The 22,166-nt window shown below is 40.0% G+C and overlaps 1 protein-coding gene across 16 annotated transcripts in view; it reads right to left on the reverse strand.

Annotated features, from left to right (window-relative positions):
- Positions 1-3,331: 3,331 nt before the first annotated feature.
- Positions 3,332-22,166, reverse strand: part of LOC101137572 (E3 ubiquitin-protein ligase HERC2-like) — a 117,716-nt gene continuing 98,881 nt past the window's right edge. For 6 of the 16 annotated variants that reach the window (XR_008673221.2, XR_010131824.1, XR_008673215.2 and 3 more), the window contains 3 exons: positions 15,237-15,430; positions 15,002-15,097; positions 8,584-9,729 (listed from right to left, as the gene is read on the reverse strand). The gene's annotated coding sequence lies outside the window, so the exon portion shown is untranslated. Of the gene's footprint in view, positions 3,860-7,437; positions 9,730-15,001; positions 15,098-15,236; positions 15,431-18,865; positions 21,661-22,166 lie in introns of those variants that run through there. The other 10 variants (XR_010131826.1, XR_010131828.1, XR_010131822.1 and 7 more) reach the window with 5 other exon arrangements.

Here is a 22,166-nt window from a genome sequence, read left to right on the forward strand (position 1 = left end):
ACTTGACATATGAGTCATTCAAAGTCACCACCTTGTTTATCATCATCACTGAACATAGTTACAGGACAGAGGTTGTGTCAGGCATGCACAACTGTGTCTTTAGTCACTGTGTTCCAGGTGTTGGTGACAGCATATCAGCAGCCTTCATGCTAAACTCATTTTAAAAATCTTCCACACCTGTGCCTCTATTCACTGCTGCTAGCGTGCTACTCAAGAAAGCATTTTTATATTTACTCTTCTTTGATCTAAGGATACCCTGGTCACATGGCTAAATTAATTAAGTCAATATGGGAGAAAGTACATGGCATAGATATTATTTTTGATGAGAATTTCACCTGAAAGATTAGCAGAACAGTTGTCAAGGAATAAGAAAATCTTGCAGTCATTATCCAGTCCAGCTTCTCTGCAGTAAGCATGAGCCACTGGTACAAAATATTTGTAAAACCAATCAGAAAAGATGTCCCTGGTGATCCATGCCTTTTTATTACATCATAATGAACTGGTAAGATAGTCACTTATTGAAAACAATGAGGCCACAAGCTTTTGCCTATCACAGCAAGTTTACACTTATGCATGCCTGCTGCGTTGGCACATCCTAGCGTAGTTATTCTGTCCTTGGCATTTTTAATCCCTGCAGGAGCTCCCTCATCAACTATAGTCAGTATCCTTCTGGGGACAGTAACACCAAAGCAATGATGTTTCCTCAGCATTATAGATTTGTTCTGGCATCAGATTTCAACCTTGGCAAACTCCTCAATGAATTTCTCCACCTCTTTGTGATCAGCAGATGTTTTATCAGCACAAGTCTTCAATTATTTTATGCTGTGTCTTTTCTTAAATTTCTGCAACCAGCCTGTTGAATATTCACAGTTCCCTTCAATTTCCAGTTCATCATGATGAATATTTACTTTTCATGATCAGCATTCCATTAGGGGCATGTGTTGGGTGAAATGCTGAGGCATCCATTCTTTTAATACAGGATGGAGTTTTTCATCTGTAGCTTGATTAGCAGTGTTTTTCTTCTTTACATTAACTTTTCTTCATTGCTTTCAGCAAAGAACTTCAACAGTTTATTTTTTTTTGTTTCCTCAGAAGGATACATATGGTGATTTTTCTGTTTCCTCAGAAGGATACATATGGTGGTCATTCCAACATCATACTCATCTGTAAGACCTTTCCGCTAATGCTGCTGTCTAGTTTTACCAACAGCTTGATTTTCTGTGCTTCAAATAAACATAAATGTTTCCTCTTTTTCCACTGTTACCCATAGGAGTATCTTCAGGCCTTTTTGACATTTTCAACAATATATTTACACCATAGAGCAGAGAACAAGCAACAAAAATTATAGTAAATAATGCACATAGGTCTTGAATCTACATGGTGCATGGTGGGGAGCCTGCTGTTGATGTCTCTGGCCTGCACACGTGCCATTTTAGTATCCTTTGTGGACATTTTTAAGTAGGGAAATCTGGATGTGTGCGGAAAAGATATATCACAGCTGAAGGGGGCTGGGAGAGTCTTTTTTCCCGTAGGGATACTGAATAAACTGTTGTACACCTGTGTTTTGACTGCAACCCATTGCATGATGTCACGTGTGGAATTGTCCACTTGTGGCACCATGGTGGCCCTCAAAAAATTTTGAATTTTGGAGCATTTTTTATTTTGAATTTTTGGATTAGAGATGCTCCACTTGCATAAGACCTAGAGTCACAATAATTAGCCTCATAAAAATATTTATTTAAAAACATTTTTTGAAAGGCAATTGAAGAAAACATTTAAGGAGAGAAGGAACAGAATACATTTTCCATTCTAGAAAATTAAAAGAAAAATAAGTTGCAGTTATAGCTTTCGCTTTTATCAGCAATGTGCAAGTAAAATTCACATGTAGCAAACTATGGTGCTTTAAGCTATGAAGATGTAGCTGAAGAATCAATGAGGTAGAGAGGTTTGTAAAAATGAATTTATTTTTTATTTCCTTGACTTTTTTGTCACTACATTTCCAATAAGACTCAGTCCCACCAACAGGATGCTCTCACAGGAGACTTTGAATTGGAGCTGAGTTGTATGGGGAAAGATTGGTTCCCATTTGTTGGTATAGCTGGTGATAGAAGTGTCAAGGATCTGTAGCCTGAAATTCTGTGGCTTCCGAATTGACAAGGTAGCTTCTGGATGCCTCCAGATGCTTCAGAAGCAGTAGGGAGAATTTCCTTGATTTTGGCAAACGCAGTTCTGCTATTAGAAGCAATCTTAACAATTCCTTGGTTTACTCCAGAAGAGAAGAGTCTGGTGACTGAGAGTTGCTTCTGAGAGCACCCCTAGAGCCTGTTTCTCCAGCCTTTGATGATTTTGTATACGTATAGTTCTTTGTATTAAGTATCTTTTTACTTAAACCTACTAAAGTAGACAATAGCATCTGCAATCACACCCTAATCAATGTAAAAGTGAAGCGTTGGCCAAAAATGAATTCCAAATCACCAAAGCTATGCGAGTCTGAATGTACACACGTTTCTTTGTGCAAAGAAGGCAAAAAATGAAAAAAAGACCTTGCGTGAAGGTCCCAGGGCACATTTTCTGTACATCTCTGAGTTAAACCTCAATGGTTATTATAAGTGGTTACTATCAGAATTGAACAAGGGCAGAAGTCTCCAGGCTTCTCTGTGAATGGCTTGATTTCTTGGAATAGTGTGCGTGCTCGAGGCCTGGGGAAAACACTTGCTGGAGGTGAGCAGATCGTGAGAGCCAGCAGTCACAAAAGTCCAGGATCCATGTGCACAGGAAGCACACTGTTGGGGAAGAGCACTCCAACCTTTCTTCAGAAGGTCCTCTGCAGATCCAGGAGGCCCTGCTCTGAAGAAATGCTCCTGTCAATGATGCGACCTTGGAATCTTTGAGGATTACAAGAGGCTGGTTTAAAGATGCTGGGATACTTTGGCCAGCATTTGTATACGGAGCTGCTGGTAGGGTGTCCTTCACAAATAAACCCATCACCAGTTTGGTTCTTCCTGCTACAAGTGGCTGCCCGAAGTCCAGATCATGAATGTTGTCCTGATAAACTGTACTTTCTAACTTTTATACTGTCAGAGTACTTACGGTACGGGCTACTTTTTCACATGTGAGACTCATTAATGGTGGTGATTCAAACCAGCTGAAGCAGTATTATGGAAATTATTATTTCATTTAATACTTTTTGCCTGCAGATAAATTGCAAAGTTTGCAAATTTTAAATATCTAGGTCCTGTACCAATTCCCTCATATTTACTGGTCACTGGAAGTTTCAAGAATTTTGGAGCTGATTGAAGAAAAGACAGGACTAGGAGATGACAGTATTGTACAACAAGCTTTATTGAGTGGCACTTGGGCAGGGAAGATGTTGCTCAGCAGTGAGGTGGGGTGTCTCTGGGTCATGGAGGTCTTAGAACAGCAGAAGTTTGGGTCTTTTATAACCACAGAGTTTGTCTTATCTACGGCTAGCAGATGTTGACTGTACTCTCATGGGATATGCAAAGCAGACAGGCTCTAAATAGCTAAAAAAAAATGCTTATGTGAGCTATATGTAAGTGATAGAATGTGTAAAATTTTGAATTTGGTGCTGGCAGGTTTTGCGTTAATTGTCTTATTCTGAAGAAGTAAAAAACTTAGTGTCCAGTATACAGGGTTCCTCTCTGGCCAACTTACACAACAGTGTTCGCACAGCTCTTGGTAGCCCAAGAGTGCGTGAGGCTTCTCAGCACTCACTCATGCTTGCTGCTTCAGCAAGATGAGGGGTCAAGGAACTCCACGTGCCTCACCCTCTCCCTGGGTTCCAGATGATGAAACACAGATCTTTTCTAGTCTTCGTTCCCAAATTGATCCAGAAATTCTACAAAAAAATATTTTAAAGTGAATCATAGAGTTGGCAAGGATTCCACAGAGGCTAAAAAATTAAAAAGTTTAGAAAACTTTGGAGGCATGTCCTGAGCCAATCTCTCAGCCAACTCCTGCTCAATAGTGGGGATGATCTGATGACTCGTGCTTGGGTACCCAATCACCTCATATTTGCACCCCACACGGAGTTCAGTTCCTCCCATCCCAGAGCCAAATAAAATCAGGTTCTTTAATGTGAAGATAATCTATTCTTATGCCAATATGTGTTAACTCTTATTATATTTTAGTAGTTGGATTATTTGCAATAAGTGTGATAAAAAGAGTATTGAAATTAAATCTGGCTGGGTGCAGTGGCTCAAGCCTGTAATCCCAGCACTTTGGGAGGCCAATGTGGGCAAATTGCTTGAGGCCAGGAGTTCGAGACCAGCCTGGCCAACATGGTGAAACCTCTTCTCTACTAAAAAGACAAAATTTAGTTGAGCATGGTGGCTGGCACCTGTAACCTAAGCTACTCCGGAGGCTGAGGCAGGAGAATCACTTGAGTCCAGGAGGTGGAGGTTGCAGTAAGCCGAGATTGTGCCATTACACTCCAGCCTAGGCGACAGAGCGAGGCTCCATCGCCCCCATAAAATAATAATGAAAGAAAAAAGAAAAAAAAAAAGAAATTAAATCTGTCCCTGAAAATTCAATGCCTGGGATTTTCATTACAACCTATATTGACATGGGAGAGTAACTAATTTACTCAATAAATGCTTATTAGATGTTTACTAAATGCTCACAATATTTTATACCTAATTAATGATAATTTTTTTCTAATACATTTTTAAGTAAAAAATTTCAACCTAGCCCAATTATTTTAAATCTTCTTTTTATATCGAGAAGTATTTGTTGTCTGTGGTGAGAGGTTATTTCCCACTAAACATTGTTGAGGATGTAATCTATGATGAACAGATCTTACTATTTCTGTAGGCTCTATTATTATTTTTTCTAGTATTTTGATAGGGCTTTAAGGAGGAAAATAATGGTAAGCCTAACAACCTTAATATTTCTTTCATTGATCAGCATATCTGAAACACGGATTTGCTTTATGATATGCAAAATAATTATGTACAAGAATATTGGTTTATCTGCAAGTTTTTAAAGTGAAAGAAACATGCCTCTAAAGAAAAGAAAGCCAATAGCCCAGGTAAAATCTCTCAGGGCAGTATTTAAGTCTGTGAACTCTTCTTTCTTTGCTAAATCCACTCTATTTCTGGAGAAAAATCCACAGCACTGATATGAAGATGGTTGAGGTTTTATTTTAGCTTTTCAAGACACTTTGTATTGAAGAAAATGTGCTACCATGGTTTAGCAAAATAATCCAAGCCCACTGATGTTACCACTGAATCTATAAGCAGGAAGCATAAAACTACTGAAGTAAAAAATAAAAGTGGGGTGGGCCCAGCAAAACTGAAGTAAATAATCTGGACTAGAATGTTAAATCTCATCCCTCAGAAATCCAGTAGCTAAGGAATTGGCTGTACAAGTTTATGAATTCAGAAAATGTCATCTTGTAAAAGTTACATTATGAAAGTGAAGTGTATTTGTATGTGGGCTTCTAGGGCTATCCATGATGTTACCAGTTTTACGTTCAGCAAACAAGCCCTGTGTCTTTCAGTGACCTTCCATGAGTGGGCCAAAGCCTGCACCCACCTTACAGTTGATGTCAGTCCATGCACAGCAACGGAACCGAGGACCCACCAACTGCAGAGGGCTGTGTGTAGAGTAGTGTTTGTTTCAATGGAGGAGGATATTGTATGTAAGAACAATGCCATCATATATCAGATTTTTAATTTATAAAAATAATTTTAGCACAGAAGATATCAATCTCTTTCAACATTTGAGTGCTAATTAACCATGTTTGCTCTATCTCATTTAATTCCTGTTTTTAACCAATTAGGCTTTCAAGAGTTAAGCACTGTGCTCAGTTTTACCAGAGATATCAGGGCCAGGATTTGAACCCAGATCTCTGATTTGTCAATTCAAGGCTTTAACGACGGCACTACGCTGCCACTTTCTTTGCAGTTAATCCCACAGTTCTCTCCAGAGTCCTTATTTGGGATGTTACAGACACTGTGATGTCACCATTGCTTCAGCCAAAGGGAAATTCAGTAGTATTGCTTGATAAGCACACCTCAAATATCAATATTGTTTTAAATTGTTTTTCTTTCAGTTTCTTCCATAGATTGCAAAGGTTCTGTTTAATTTGAAGATTCTACTTGATGCACTGATTTTGCTAAGAAACTCTATTCTCCATATACTAGTTGTGTAGCTCTCTGAAAGCCTCTTTCTGCTGGAGTGAACCCCACACCACAGATTTTACATGGTTCTCATCCCTGTCAACCTCGGCCGCTTGGCTTTCGTAACTGGTCTGTCTCACAGTTGTAAGAGTGATGAGGAAATGTGTGCTGTCTCCATCTCCATTTCTCCATCTCCATTACCACCAACTGCATCCTCAGGGCTGCAGGGCAATCCATCAAGTAGGAGAGGGTGGAGGGGGCCACTTACTCTAATAAATGTCCCTCATCTGTAGGTTTTCTCTAAATATCTTTTCTCAGTTTACTTTTTGAAAGTCACCCACACATTTGGATACTGACTGTTACTTTCATCGCTGTTGAGTTTGTGATCCACAATGTCCCTCCTTTTTTTTCTCTCTTCTTTTCTATTTTTCTTTTTTTATTTGGAGATGGAGTCTCACTCTGTCACTTGGACTGGAGTGCAGTGGCGTGATCTCAGCTCACTGCAACCTCCGCCTCCCAGGCTCAAGTGATTCTCCTGCCTCAGCCTCCTGAGGAGCTGGGGCTACAAGAATGCACCATCACACTTGGCTAATCTTTGTATTTTTAGTAGAGATGTGGTTTCACCATGTAGGCCAGGCTGGTCTTGAACTTCTGACCCCGGGTGATCCACCCACCTTAGCCTCCCAAGGTACTGGGATTACAGGCGCGAGCCACCATGCCCGGCTGATGTCCCAAATTTAATGTGAAACAATTAATTTTCCAAAATGTCAATCTACATGTTCCTGATAACAATAACAATCAAGAACTTAAATATGCCATGATGTTAGCCATTGCCTTATGCAATGAGATTTGTGGAAATGGAAAAACATTGCTTTTATTTAATTAAAAGATTTTCCTTTCCGTGTGACACAAAAAGTTAATAGAAAAAGGATAAATGAAAAAAGCGTAGATAATACATATTTGTGTTTTGTGGTTTCCATATAATACCTTAAAGCTTCAATTACGTAAATATAATTATTTTCTGAATAGATACATTTCATTGGTTAGGTGTTAGGATTCCTCAGCATCTCCTGATATTTGGGGCTGGTTAATTCTCTGTTGTGGGGGCTGCCTGTGTATTGCAGGGTGTTCAGCAGCATCCCACCAAGCCCCAATTGAGACAAGAATGTCCCCAGACATTGCCCAATGTACCTGGGTGGGGGACAAAATCTCTCCCAATTGACAAGCACACACACACACACACACACACACACACAAACACACACAGACACGCACACGCACATCTTTTTTTTTTTTGACTTTAATATTTTTCAGGGATATAAAATTGTAATGAGAAAAAAAAAATCTGCTATTTTAAGTTAAAAGGCTAGCATCCCTAAATAAAATCACTATACACATCTACAAAAAATACATTAATAGGAAAAAATCCTTGATTTAGTGATCGCACTGTGTTAATTGGTGTTGCTGTTTACCGAATTATCTCCAAACATAGCAATCTAACAAATATGTATGATCTCAGCCTCTGTAGGTCAGGAAATCAGGAGTGGCATGACTGGTGCGTGGTTCTGGTCCAGATACCAGTAAGGGACCCAGTTGTCTCAAGGTTCACCTGAGGCTGATGGAATCTCCTCTAAGCACATGCCTGTAGGCCCTGGAAAATGTCAGCCCCTCCTGGGCTGCTGCAGGGAGGCCTCAGAACCTCACCAGGTCATGCTGGCTTCTCTACAGGGCTGCCTCTGCAGCAGGGTGACCGGCTTTTTCCAGCATGAGCCATTTGAGAGAGACAGAGAGAGAGAATGCACATCCCAGATGGAAGCCACATGCTTTTCATCATCTGCTCTGGGGACTGATATCCCATCATTCCTGTGGTAGCCCATCTCTTAGAAGTGAATCACTGTGACCAGCACACACTTGTGGGTGGATCACACAAGTGCATGATTAGTGTGCAGGCTGCCAGAGAGGCTGCCTGAGACGGGCTCCTTTATATAAAAACTTCACTTCCTTGAGAAATGAGGGTCAGAACTCTCCTTTGCTATGCTGGGATCTCTTCTCAACAACCAGGGCTCAGCTGAGCCAGCACTGCTTCCCAGAGCCATGAGTTGTGCTCAACCCAGCCAGGGAGTCTCCTGAGCCACATTGGAGTGCAGTCCCCTATTGCACACCCATCAGTACCCATGAGAACTCCTCCCATCAGAACATCCAGTGACCTGCAGAAATCACCATCAGGGGCCCAGCAATAGGGGAGATTCTCCTTTTCTGGGGGGCTGGGGCAGTAGACAAGGAGATGGCTCCAGCTGCCTTAGGTGCAGCCCAGTTTCCAATCCAAGCTCCATCTCTTACCATGTCTCTTCAAGCCCCGTATCTGACTTTTCTGGCCCACAGATTTTTTTTTTTTTTTTTTTGGTAGCTTGGGACTAATAGCACCTACCTCTTAGGATTATGGATTATGGAGGGAATGAAATGAAGAAATGCATAGAAACGTCCCAGGACATGGTAGAAAATATGAAATGAATGTTTTCTTGTTGTCATTGATTTTTATAAGGGAATAGTTGTTAGAGATGTTTCATATACAGGGCTCAGCCTTTGTGTTAAATGACAAACAAGTGCTGTTTGAGTTATCAGGCTAGCCTGGGCTTTAACCAGCAGTGAATTCCGAGTCACTTTGGGGAAAATGCTCTGAGTTCCAAAGTGTCTGGCTTGGAATGAGCTTTTGAATAATAGCTTATGTTAATCTGGGGACAGCCTGTGAGAGTTCAATTTGCTTCCTGTACTTACTAATGATTTTAACTAGAACTCCTGACAGAAACATTATTTTAGTCAGAATGCAGGAAATATTCCTGGAATACAAAACAAGAATTCTGGAACCAGGCCTGCTACCAATTGTGGGGGTCATTCTGGGCAGGTGGCTTGATTTCAATTGGCCTCATTTTTTCCAAGTTTACAATGAAAGAGGCATATGGATGAAGCAATTTCCAAGGCCACATCTGATAAAATTCTATGCTATTCATCTTTTTCTAAACAATCATGTCATGGAGGAAATCACCCAGCAAAGCAGAAAAGATTTTCTAAAATATCCCCGTAACTTTTCTGTGTCATTTAGGAAGAACGGATAGTCTCTAAGTCAAACCAGGTTTATTGAGCCAGATGATTCTGCTGCTGCTTGCAAATCACAATGGAAAGTAGTGGAAAGCCTTTCTTTAATAGGAACTGGTAACTGTTGGAGGATACTAGCGACTGACTTATTTTGAAAACAAGTAAGTTACGTAAGGGGCAGAATCAAAACTGTACTGTGTTTTTCTCAGATTGATGGTACCAATGGCTAACCAAATAGTGGATGACAAGGTTTTTGTTTATAGTATTCCAGCTAATAAATGAAGAAGGAAGAACAGAGTTAGAAGAGGATCATTTTGTGATCCCAATGAATTAATGGACCTAGGCATAGACTACCAACAGCTGCTAACATCATGGAATGAGAGATGGCCCAACCCTGTGCACCTCCTCATAGGGGTTCATGATTCCACCATTAAAGTCCTTTTGGCATAAAAGTTGAGCCTGAATCAGATGAAACTCATCCAGATCCATTTCCCTGTATAAAGAAAATACACAGGGAGAGGAAAGATGTAAATAACAGCATGTAGAAGCAAACAGCAAAATTCAGTCTGCAAAAAACTATGGAGGACAAATTGATCTTTATTTATTTTGAAAATATAAGGAAAACATTATATGAAGAGAAAAAACAATTAAAAGAGATATAAGACATGGATCAATTAATCATAATATGTGGACACAAAAAAATCCTTTGTGTGTCCAGGCTTAAACAAACTGCAGAAAATGTAAAGAATGACATTTGTGACATTTTTGAGACAATTAGAGCTTTGAATACTGACTAGATATTCAGTATCTTAATATTGATGGTATTAAGAAATTATAATTTTAAAGATATCATAGTGATATTATAGTTATGCTAAGGAAAAGAAGTTATTATGTTTGAGATACAGTCTGACACACTTGTAGATGAACTGATAGACTTTCTTCAAAATAATGTGGGATGGGAGGTAAAGTAGTGAGCGCATGGATGCAGAAATGGTGGAGGTGAGGGAGTAAAATTTGGGGGCAGAGGTGAGACTGAAATGGCCAGGAGTTGAAATGGTTAAAGGTAGGTGATGGACACAGAGAGGTTTATTTCATAGATCTGTCTATCTATATGTTTGGAATTTCTCACAGCAAATAGTTAAAATATAAGTAGACACCAGCAATTGAAGAAAATTAAATAGAACACATTATCTCCAAAGTCCATTCTGTATGTAGGAAGCCAACTGAAAATTGAACTTGTTGGTGTATCTAAATGTAGTCTAAAATGGACTTTCTTTATAAAAATTCAACTTTATAGCCAATAATAAACACTAACTTTCCTCCTAAGAGTTGGAAGTAGGATACAAAGAGTGGTACATTGGAACCAGCTCACAGAAACTCAGGAGAATCCATGATTAAATTTTTCAGTTGTTGAACAGTTCTTATTAAAATTAAGTTCTATAGTTATAGTGAAATAAATTCCATATGTTTAAAGATAGTAAGTACAGTAATCAAAACTCCTCACTTCTGAATTGCTTTACTGGACTTTCCCACTATCTGTGCTCTCAGGGTTATTCTACTGAATATGTGACGTGGCAGTGCTAAAGCATGGTGGGTAGGGTAATGCATGTCTTTGCAACTCCATGTCTAATGAGGCCATGCTGGTTGGAACCGGACATGGTAGTAATATTTATACTATGGGAACTGGGGAATGCTACACACTGAGGGCCAGTTGTTAATCATTTATCAGCACACCACTTATATACGGAGTTGTTCATTTGATTCTAATATAAGTAATATATGGATAGAACACTTAAAATTAATTAAAGAAATACTAAAGAACCAACTATGTCTATCACTAAACTGTCTCATTCTTTTATACCTATGCATGTATGTGTCTGTCTCCTCTACTCATCCGTGAGCTCTTTGAGGGTAGTGAATGCATTTACTCATCAATTTTATTCGCAGTACTAGAAGAGTAGCTGATACATTTGGCTGGCTGAATGATGAATGAATAAAATTCTATTTATTTAATGTCTTCAATGAGCTCATCCTTGTGCCTAATATTATGGAAATTCAGAAGAGATTTTCTTTCCCATCAAAATTTTTTTGTCTAATTGGGACAACCTACTGGTAGATTACACCATAGTAACAGTGATATATATTAATGTGCTAATTTATTAGATAGAAACTAAATTCTAAAAGAGAAAAATGAATGAGAAAGTCAGAGAGGGCAGTGAAATGTTAGTTACCTTGGGTTAATTCTCATCAATTTCAGTTCCTTGTTTGGGAACTTACCATATACCAGACTAAATAGTTTATATACATAATATTTTATTTAATAATATTAATGTTACTCTGTGATAGATATTACCACCCTTATTTTGTAGATGAGAAACTGAGCTTTAAAGAGGTAATGTAATCTTCAGCAAGAGGTAAGACTTACATTTTAACTCAGGTTCCTCTGCTTTCAAAGTGCCTGACTTTCAGCATGTTATGCACTGTCTTAGAGAAGAGGAAGAATAGAATTCATTTCTGAAAGATTTGGTATAATTTGAAAAGTAGAGAGAAGGAAAAGATATTTTATATAATAAGAGAAGAACCATTATCAAGATAAGGCATCAGGAGTAAAGGGGGTATCTGGAGCTGTGAAGAGCTTGTCCTGGAGGAGCGGCTGATTCATTTTGGGAGAGGATGACTATGTGGCTGGCTGACAGGACTGATTTTCCTGAATGATTTGAAATCCAGGCAGAGAAATTTGGCTCTCAAATGGGGAGCCATCGAGGTTTCTGAGCTAGAGAGTACTATAAACATTATGGAATTCAAAACACATTAGAAAATATGCCAGGTGGATTGAAAATGCAAGAATGGCAACAGATGTTGTGGTAATAAAGGTATGAAGCAACATAAAACTGAAATAGAATAATAGGCATTTTCTTTGGGCTTTGGGAATGTTTTTCATAAATTATTGCTCTTAAGCAGTAATAATGAGGAAATCATAAAACAAATTCCCATAATTGGACAGGAAATGACTAGGTTTTTGTTTTGTTTTGTTTTGTTTTTAGTAATCATAGTAAAATCCAATATGCTGCCATAAAGGAGACTGAACCCTATAGTGACGTCTAGTATCTAGCACACTGCAGGTCCTCTCAGTGTATTTTGGGTGAGCAGGCTCTTGAGTAGGAAGTAGAGCATCTTTTGTTTCAGGGCACCCAAAGCCAGCATTAGACCCATTCCTACCGCTTGCTGGCGCTTCCCTGGCACCTTCCCAAATGTCCCATTGGGAGGATGACCATCCCCAGTGGAGGACCACTCAGGGTAGCAGACCACCTCTTGAATTCAGTTTCTTGTTCTTTTTCCCAGAAGTATCACATCCACAGAGAATGCTTCATATCAAACAACATATATTTCATTTCCAAGGAAGACTTTATAGTGACTTAATTATTCATCACTTTGACCTTCCAAATCTCTGGCCAGAAGATTTGGTTGACCTCATTTGAAATGTTTCTTGATGACGAAAAGGTGAATTGCACACAAATACCATGAATATAATTTCACAAGAGTAAGTACAATGTATAAATAATCATTCATAAGAATGAAATCACAGCTTATTCAGGTTGCAATAAATTTGAGGCGACGATCATTTTAGTGTACATTCAATAAAGCAAAGGAAAAACAAGTGTAAATTCCTCTGAAGAAAGAGAAAGATGGACGCTGATTGAACATGACTAGTGGGTTTTTAAATAACTTATTAAATCTGTCATTGAGAACCAACTTTCAAGCCTTTAGTTTGTGGAGACTGACTGCATTTTCAAAGTCCCAAAGTCACGTTCAAAATTTATGTTTTACAAAAATGAGTAGGTGGAGATGAATAGGCTTTACTGATCTCCTCTAGCTCCAACTCATTTGCTGCTGTAGTTCACAGGAAATGGCACTGCAGCCCAAACCGATCCCTTTCCAAGCTTCTGGGTTCAAAAGTTCTAACAGTCTACATGCCAGAGGGACATCCTCATTCTTTTTACCAAAAGTTTCTCACCAAATTCTTAAAAGGCACTATCGGTAGAATCACAGGCAATAGATTAGCAGGAGACAGGGATCAAAAACTGGGTAAAGAAAATTTTATCAAACCGAGGAGTTTAGAGAGGGAGAAGCTGGAAGGAGTTGAAATGCCTGCTGTGCAGTCCCTGAGAGGAGAGTGAGACAATGGGAGCTGCCCAGGTGACAGGAGCTGTCGGGTCTGCCTCTGAAGAAAAAGTCCCAGCAGAGCCTCTCTTCAGAAAGGGAGGAGGCCGAGTCTCAGCCCTCAAGGAGCTGAGAGCCTGCTTAGTGGGACTGAGATCCAGCATTTGAGATCACATGACAGAGAAGAGTGAATGCTGCTTTGGGAAGATGTCAAAGGAAGCAGGGCCCACCGACGCCTGGAAGGTCAGGAAGGCTCTGTCTACACAGAGCCTGGACTCTGGTAGCATTGATGCAGTTCTCACATAACCAGGTAATTCTAATTAGTGCAATATTGGGTTTTGTTTAGTATTTGAATACATAAATTTAAAACACCTAATTTTATTCGAATATTTAATTATGATGGTCCATCTTACAATGGCTTGGACATTTTGAGTTGAACTTACTAGTCTTCCTACAACCCCTTCCCTCTGTTCTATTTTCAACATACCATCCTGTGATCCTTGGAAAAGACAGGTCAGACACACTTCCTTCCTCAGATCCCACCAATGGCTTCCCACGGCATTGGTAGCCACAGCTGAAGTTTTTGGAGTGGCTGCCAGAGCCCTGCCTTATGGGACCTGTCACCGCTCTGACTTTGTCTCCTTCTACCTCTCATTGCTGTCTGCACCAGCCTCATCGTATCACTAAGACACGTTCTCTCTAAGATCTGGACCTAGGCTCTTCCCTCATCTTGGAATTCCCTTCTCCTGTTGCCTACCTAGCTCCTACCCTCACCCCCTTCAAATCTTGGCTCAAATGTCACCTTCTCAAACCCTTCCCCTCCCCATAATCACCCTGTTGAAAATGGCAGCCAGCCTATCCTGTGTTCTCCCAGTTCTGCTCTAGGTTGTCCTTTCTCTCTACCCCATCCTGGAGCACTGATCGCTCCAACATGACATTAATTTGCTTTTGATGTTCTTAATTTACTGTCAGTCTCCACCCTCTAAAACAGAGGGATCTTTCCTGATTTGCACGGTGCTACATCAGAGACAAGCACATGTAGACATCAAATATTTGTCTACTGAGTTGACTCATTAATCAATTCACCTTCTTTTTACATCTGATGGGCATACTGAGGGTGTCCAAGGCTGAGCTGTAAAGAAACACAGTGAAGTTCAGAGTCTGTGCAGCGCTGCCTTATTTTCTGGGAGACAGCCTGCTTCTTTTGGAGCTGAATGTCGACATCCTCAGAAACCCCTTCTTTCAGATGCTGATTATCTTTCTATTTCCTTAGCTGGTCTCTCACTAGCAGCACATCAATCACTCACTCTCGCTTTCTCACATGATGTGTAGTGCTGACAAAGCCCATTCTCACTTCATCATGTCTATTGTGTCCAAATTTTGCACAACTTACATTCAACACCCTTTCCCATCTGACCACCTGGGCATGCATAGATTTCAGTATCACCATTTGCAACCTCCTTTGCTAGCCTAGAGATTTGGGTGGCAGCAGGAGTAAAGAGTTGCCTGCTTGAACCTTGAACACGCTTTGGTACCATATACACATGCAGTGAGAATTGATTTTGTATGCAGTGTACATTATCTAGTTAGGTACTACTACTTACCTGATTTGCCAGGCCTCAGCACAGCAGACTTGACTGCAGTTAATTGGGCCCACTCATTCAGGAACCTCTTAGCAACTCCTTAAGAGGTTCTTGAGCCTGTATAACAACACCATAAGGAATTGCCTTTGAGCAAGTGAAGATACAACACACATGAACTAATGATAATTGAATGACTAAATCCTTAAGCACTAATATAAATATCCAGCTATAACAACAGTGTGCTTCATGTATTTACCTGATTGTTCCATCAAAATGAAGGCCTCATGGGGGCAAGAACTGGATTGGTCCTGTTCATCACTGGGCCTCTGGGTTGGCAGATAGGGGTTGAGTAATTCTTGCCGAATGGACAAATAGTGCTTCACGTCCAGGGAATGCCAGGGCTCCTTCTGGTTATGAGCATGGGCTCTGTCCCCTTGAGGGCTCTGTCACCTGGCCATGTGTGTAAATTCACAAGTTATTTGTGGTCCCCATGCCTCAGTTTCCTCATCTGAAGAACTATGGGTGATACTAGTTTTTCATTCATAAACATGTGTGAGGATGAAATGTATGAATGAGTGTAGGACCTCTGGGATTGGTGAGTGGCATAAGGTGAGTACTTATAAATGTGGACTCTTACTGATACCTGGTTACCACTGGGGGCCACAGAGACCTTCCCGCTGTGCTTTCCGGAAGGCAACCATTGCGGACATTGTGGGGCTGTTAGGCAGCCTTTCAGTTGGTGAAAAATTGCTCCTGGAGGCTTCCCAAGTTGTCAGCATAGAGTTCCTGCTACTGTTTCAGTGTCCACAAAGCTGGCCCTGGTCCTATTTGTGGCTGCTGGCCCCTTCCTATGTGGTCACCATCAGTGATCCACAGATAACATCCCTGAGGGCCCTGTCCAGACCTTGGACTATGAGTGACCCTCAAGGCTACTTTGTTTGGCTGACGACCCTGATGAACCCCTGATTTTATATTTTCTAGGTCCCTGGGCCTTTGCCACGGTGCTCTTCCCGTGTGGACTTCCCCAAGGGCCTTGGTGCTCCCGATTCCAGCACCTCGGCTCTGCCATGTCTCTGTCTGAGCCTCTCACCAACAAGTGCAGGATGGCAATCCCCTTGTGGTGGGGCTGATAGAGTAATTAGTGGGCTCTTAGCTACCCACCCTAATGATGCTCTTTTCACACTTAAAATAAGCAGTTATTTAGTGCAAGCTAGTTCTGTTTCTAATTGTCACTTCCTAATTAGCTCTGCCAAACTTTTCTGTTGTTGTTTTTATAGATGGGTCTCACTCTGTCACCCAGACTGGAGTGCAGTGGTGTGATCATAGCTCACTGCAGCCTTGACCTCCTGGGCTCAAGTGACCCCCAGCCTCTTGAGTAACTGGGACTACAGATGTGCACTACCAGGCCTGAAATTTTTTTTTTTTCTTTTTTTTGGACAGGGGTCTTGTTATGTTGCCCAGGCTGATCTTGAACTCCTGGCTTCAAGCAACCCTCCCACCTCAGTCTCCCAAAGCATTGGGATTACAGGTGTGAGCCACTGCACCTAGCCAACTCTGCCAATCTTGACCTAATAGAAAACAATATTCTGAGGTTGAGTATCTTTAAAAATAATACCCCTGGTCATTCTGAAGCCACATACAAGACACCCCAAGCTGCACCATCAGATTCTCCCCAGGCTACATGCACAGACACTGTGCTTAGAGGATCATGGCAAAGCTACTCTCTGCAGTTAAGGTGAAGGGCAGAGTTTCCATGTTTTCTTACTGTGGCTAGTTAAATACCTTTATTCTCATCAACTTGACACAATGATATTCTCATCATCTATTATGTTACCAACTGATATTAATGTTGGTAGACACTTCTCTCACCAATATAACTAAACTTGTTAGTACATGAGCCACACATAACTTGAAGTGACAGGTGTATTTGAATGCAACAAAAATTGCGTTAATGAGTCTTAAAATAATTGATAACAATTGGTTAAAATCTTTAGGGAATTATATCTAGTACTCTATGTATATTATAAATTGAATATTTATAAAAGGATATTTTATTCCCAAAAAGAAATATTGTAATCAATACATTCAATGACTAACTGGTAGATAAAGAAAGGTATGTTAAAAAGTGCTCATGGCCATGCGTGGTGGCTTACACCTGTAATCGCAGCACTTCAGGAGGCTGAGGCAGGCAGATAGCTTGAGCTCAGGAGTTTGAGACCAGCCTGGACAACATGCTGAAACCTCATCTTTATAAAAAATACAAAAATTATCTAGGGGTGATGACCTATGCCATCGCTGTCCCAGCTACTTGGGAGGATGAGGTAGGAGGATCGCTTGAGCCTGGGAGGTAGGGGCTGTAGTGAGCTGAGATCACGCCACTGCACTCTAGCCTGGGTGACAGAGTGAGACCTTGTCTCAAAAAAAAGTACTTATTGCATAAATAATATTAAATATATTATTATAAAGCAAAGATGATAGAGTAACCAAGAGTAACATTCGCAGTGAAGCCTCTTACATTAATAGCTCTGAAACTTCTTCCAAAAATTAAAAAATTGTCAAATAAAATTTCACAAATGTACAGTATTTATTTGAAAATCAAATCAATTATTCATTATTAATTTTAGCTGCTTTGGGTGTCTATAATTTGAAGAAAAATATTATTTTATGAATAATACATGTTTTAGCATCTAAAATTAATCATTTGTAGTTTGGGATCAATGTATCTATTCCCACAAATCAGAATGTGCTAGAATTTAGTGAAATAAAAAAATCAAGTAAATGTGTATAGTTGGTTGATGAGTTGTGCAAAGAATTTAATTAGCATTCAAGAGGGTTTTAACTTGGATCCATTGTGAAGATAGAATATAAATAATACAATCAAGTCATCTATTTTGTTCATTTTATCGTGCTATGGGAGGAATAAAAGGGATTGATGATCAAGAAGTAAGTCATTAAAGGGCAAAAGAAGGATGGAAACCACATATGAAAGTTGGGAAGGATTGCTATATCCAAGCACAGCGTAAGTGTTGAGTTAGAATTCACATCCACTCATCAGGAGCCTGCCACACTCAGGTGTCCTTTATAGGCACAGGCTCATTTAAGTACAGAAAGAAATAATTTTGCACAAAGAAGGCAGAAAAATGTCTAGGAATCAGCCCATCTCCTCTCCTGTTTGGCAGGGATGGTCACGATCCTCATTTCCCAGTTAAAGAAGCCAAAACTCCATTATGGGGTTTTACCATATTGGCCAGGCTGGTCTCGAATGCCTGACCACAAGTGATCAAAGCGCCTCAGCCTCCCAAAGTGCTGGGATTACAAGTGTGAGCCACCGCACCCAGCAAATTCGGAGTAAATATCCAACATTTAGCCAGGTGCAGTGGCTCACTGCTTAATCCCAGCACTTTCAGAAGCTGAGGTGGGAGGATCACTTGAGCCCAGGAGTTTGAGTCCAGGCCTGCCAACGTAGTGAGACCCTGTCTCAACAAAACATTTAAAAATTAGCCAGGCATAGTGGTGTGCGCCTCTAGTCACAGCTACTTGGGAGGCTGAGATGGGAGAGTGTTTGAACCCAGAAGGTCAAGTAAGCTGTGATTGTGCCACTGTACTCCAGTCTGCATAAGAGAGCAAGACCCTGTCTCAAAAAAAATAAAATCCAAAATATATAAATAATTGATACAACTCAAAACAAATAACCCAATTTTTAAAATGTTTTTAAAAAAGAACTTGAATAGATCTTTCTTTAAAGAAGACATAAAAATAGCAAGTGGGTATCTGAAAGGTGTTCCGCATTGTAGGTCATTAGGGAAATGCAAATCAAACCCACTGAGATACCACCTCACACCCCTTATGACCATTATCAAAAAGTCAAAAGATAAATGTTGGCAACAGTGCGGAGAAATGGGAACTTTTGCATACTGTGGATGAGAATGTAGATTGATACAGCCATTCTGGAAAAGAGTATGAAGATTTCTAGAGAAATTAAAAATAGAACTACCATATGACTCAGCAATCCCTCTTCTGGGCATGCACCCAAAGGAAATGAAATCATTACTTTGTAAAGATACCTGTATTTTCATGTTCATTGCAGCCTTAATCACAATAGCCAAGATATGGAAACAATCTAAGTGTCCATCAATGGATAAATGGATAAAGAGACTGTGGCACACACACACAATGGAATATTATTCAGCCCTAAAACAAACAAGGTCTTGCCATTTGCCGCAAGATGGATGAGGCTGGAGGACGTCATGCTAAGTGAAATAAAGCATACACAGAAAAACATATATTGCATAAACCCATTTATATGTGGGATGTAAAAATGTAAATAAATCAATCTACAGAGATAGAGAGCAAAACATTGTTTACCAGGGGAGGTAGGAGAGGGGAGGAATTGGGGACATGGAGGCCAAAGGATACAAAGTAGCAGGTATGAAGGATGAACAAGTCTAGAGATGTAATGGATGGCATGAGGACTGCAGGGAACAAAATTGTTCTGTATGTTAAATTCATGCTCAATGAGTAGATTTCAACCGCTCTTGCCACAAAAGCAACAAGGAAATGGGGAACTATGTGAAACGATTGGTGTGTTAATTTCTTTCAGTATAGGAATCTTTTTACAATCTATATATAACCTTTAACATCATGTTGTAAGCCTTAACTATACACAAGAAAATTTATTTTTAAAAAAGAAAAATTGACAAAGACTGACAAAGCAAAGACTAAGTAAATAAAAACAGGGGTAACTGTATTTATAGCTGTTAAACACACACACAAAAAACAAAAAATGAGCCACCGACTGAGGCAAGTGCCTGCATCAATAGAGCTTTGTGGAGCCACAATTTCATGACACCCCCGGAAAAAACACAAGCCACAGAAACTACTGTGACCCGTGCTTGCCAAAGAGGATTTTGGGAACTCAGTATGTAAGGGGAGAAGGCAGGCAGGAGAGAAGAAAGGGAGGGGGAGCAGGCAGTGAAGGGGTGGTTACATTCTTAGGAAGCTCTAATTAGTGCTCAGTAAATCTTCATTTTACATAAGATAAGGTAAACGTTTGAAAAGAGGGAGGAAAGAGTCAATTATGCAGCCATCTCAGGATAGCCTGAAGAGTGCTTGATCTCATGTTCTTGTTCTGTACCTGGGAAGATAAACCTGTAATCAACATTGTCAGTGTCAGATTCAATAGAACTCAGTGTTACGTCTTAAACTGAGGTTGCAGAGCCAGGGTTACAACTGGCATATGCTTATTTTATAGGGGGACATGGATCCTGAAAGATTTAGCGGCTAGCAGGGAATGTCCCTGTGAACAGTTTGTAAGGGGGGCCATACGGAGAGGTACGTGGCCTTTTGTGGTAGTGGGGACCTGGCTTATGTCTAATGCCATCACACAGGGTTGTGAAATGGCAGCTATCTCTTTGGGGAGAAAGAATGGCAGTTTTGCATGACTAAGCTCCCAAACTTATGTCTCCCTTAGCATAACAGGTTTGGCGGTTCCAAGACTTTATTTTCTTTTACATATTAAAAAAACTCTAATGAAAGAGCTATGTGAGAGATAAAGAGGGTATTTCCTAATGATAAAAGGGTGCAACCAGCAGGGAGAAAAAGGAATTCTAAATGTGTTTATGCCTGGTAACTTAACCTTAAAACACACAGAACAAAGCTTAACAAACGAAAAAAAGAAATAAGTTGACGATCATTGTGGGAAACTTTAATATCTGTGTCTCAGCCACTGAAAAATAAACAGACGAACATCAGTAAGGAAATGGAATCTTTAAAGGATGCATTTAACATGCTCCGTCTAATTGAGATACGTGATACACTACGCTCAACATGCAGAATACACATCCTTTTCAAGTGCAGAAGCAATATTTATAAAAATTAATCACATTTTTGATTATTGAGAAGACACAAATTCCAAAGAGTTTTAGTTATGCAAATATTTAATCACAGTGGAAGTATAAGTTTGGAAACTAAGCAAAACATTTTCAGTATGGTAAAGGGATGAATAAAATCAAAGTTTGCTTTTTTGAAACACTGATAAAATTGATGGCCCCCAGCAAGATTGATTAACAAAACAGACAAAAGGCACAAACTCTAACCGCAGACCTTATAAGTATTAAAAAGATAAATGAATAATAGAACAACTTTGAAATTTTAGATAAAATGAACAAATTGATTCAGCAAACACAGGTTACCAAAATGAATATTCATATATATGTAATTGAACCTGTAATTAAACACCTTATAAAGAAAACTACAATCTCACATGGCTTAATAAGTGAATTCTTTCCAAATGCTTAAGGAAGAAATAACACACATCTTACATAAACTCTGTCAGAAATAGGAGAAGAAACATTTCTCAAATTGTCTAACCAGCATAGCTTTAATACTTCATATTAAAACCTCACAAGTCTGGGCGCAGTGGCTCACGCCTGTAATCCCAGCACTTTGGGAGGCCGAGGCGGGTGGATCATGAGGTCAGGAGATCGAGACCATCCTGGCTAACACGGTGAAACCCCGTCTCTACTAAAAAAATACAATAAATTAGCCAGGGGTGGTGGTGGGCGCCTGTAGTCCCAGCTACTCGGGAGGCTGAAGCAGGAGAATGGCGTGAACCCGGAAGGCGGAGCTTGCAATGAGCCGAGATCATGCCACTGCATTCCAGCCTGGACAACAGGGCGAGACTTCGCGGAAAAACAAAACAAAACAAAACAAAACAAAACAAAAAACAGAAAAACTTAGACTCCACTTTCTCTTGTGAACGTAAGTACAAAACTACCAAATGAACTAGGAGCAAGCCCATCTCAACCATATACAATATGGTATTAATCATTTATCACAACAAAGGTGATTTAATTCCAGAAATGCAATGTTCAACATTCAAAAGCCAATCACTGTTAAGTTACCTTATCAACATAAAAAGATAAGAAAAAACACTGCTCAATCAAGAAAGAAAAAAGCAATTGATACAATTCAGTACCTATTCATAAATCTTAAAACCTGTCTAACAGAGAGGAAGCAACATGTGAGTTAAACACTCCCTCAGCTGAGAATAGTGACATAACTTATTTGCAGCCAAAAGATGAAAATTGCAGGCCAGGCGCGGTGGCTCATGCCTCTAATCCCAGCACTTTGGGAGGCAGAGGCGGGCGGATCACAAGGTCTGGAGTTCGAAATCAGCCTGGCCAAC

Source organism: Gorilla gorilla, chromosome 19 (assembly GCF_029281585.2).
Source record: "Gorilla gorilla gorilla isolate KB3781 chromosome 19, NHGRI_mGorGor1-v2.1_pri, whole genome shotgun sequence".
Classification (NCBI taxonomy): domain Eukaryota; kingdom Metazoa; phylum Chordata; class Mammalia; order Primates; family Hominidae; genus Gorilla; species Gorilla gorilla.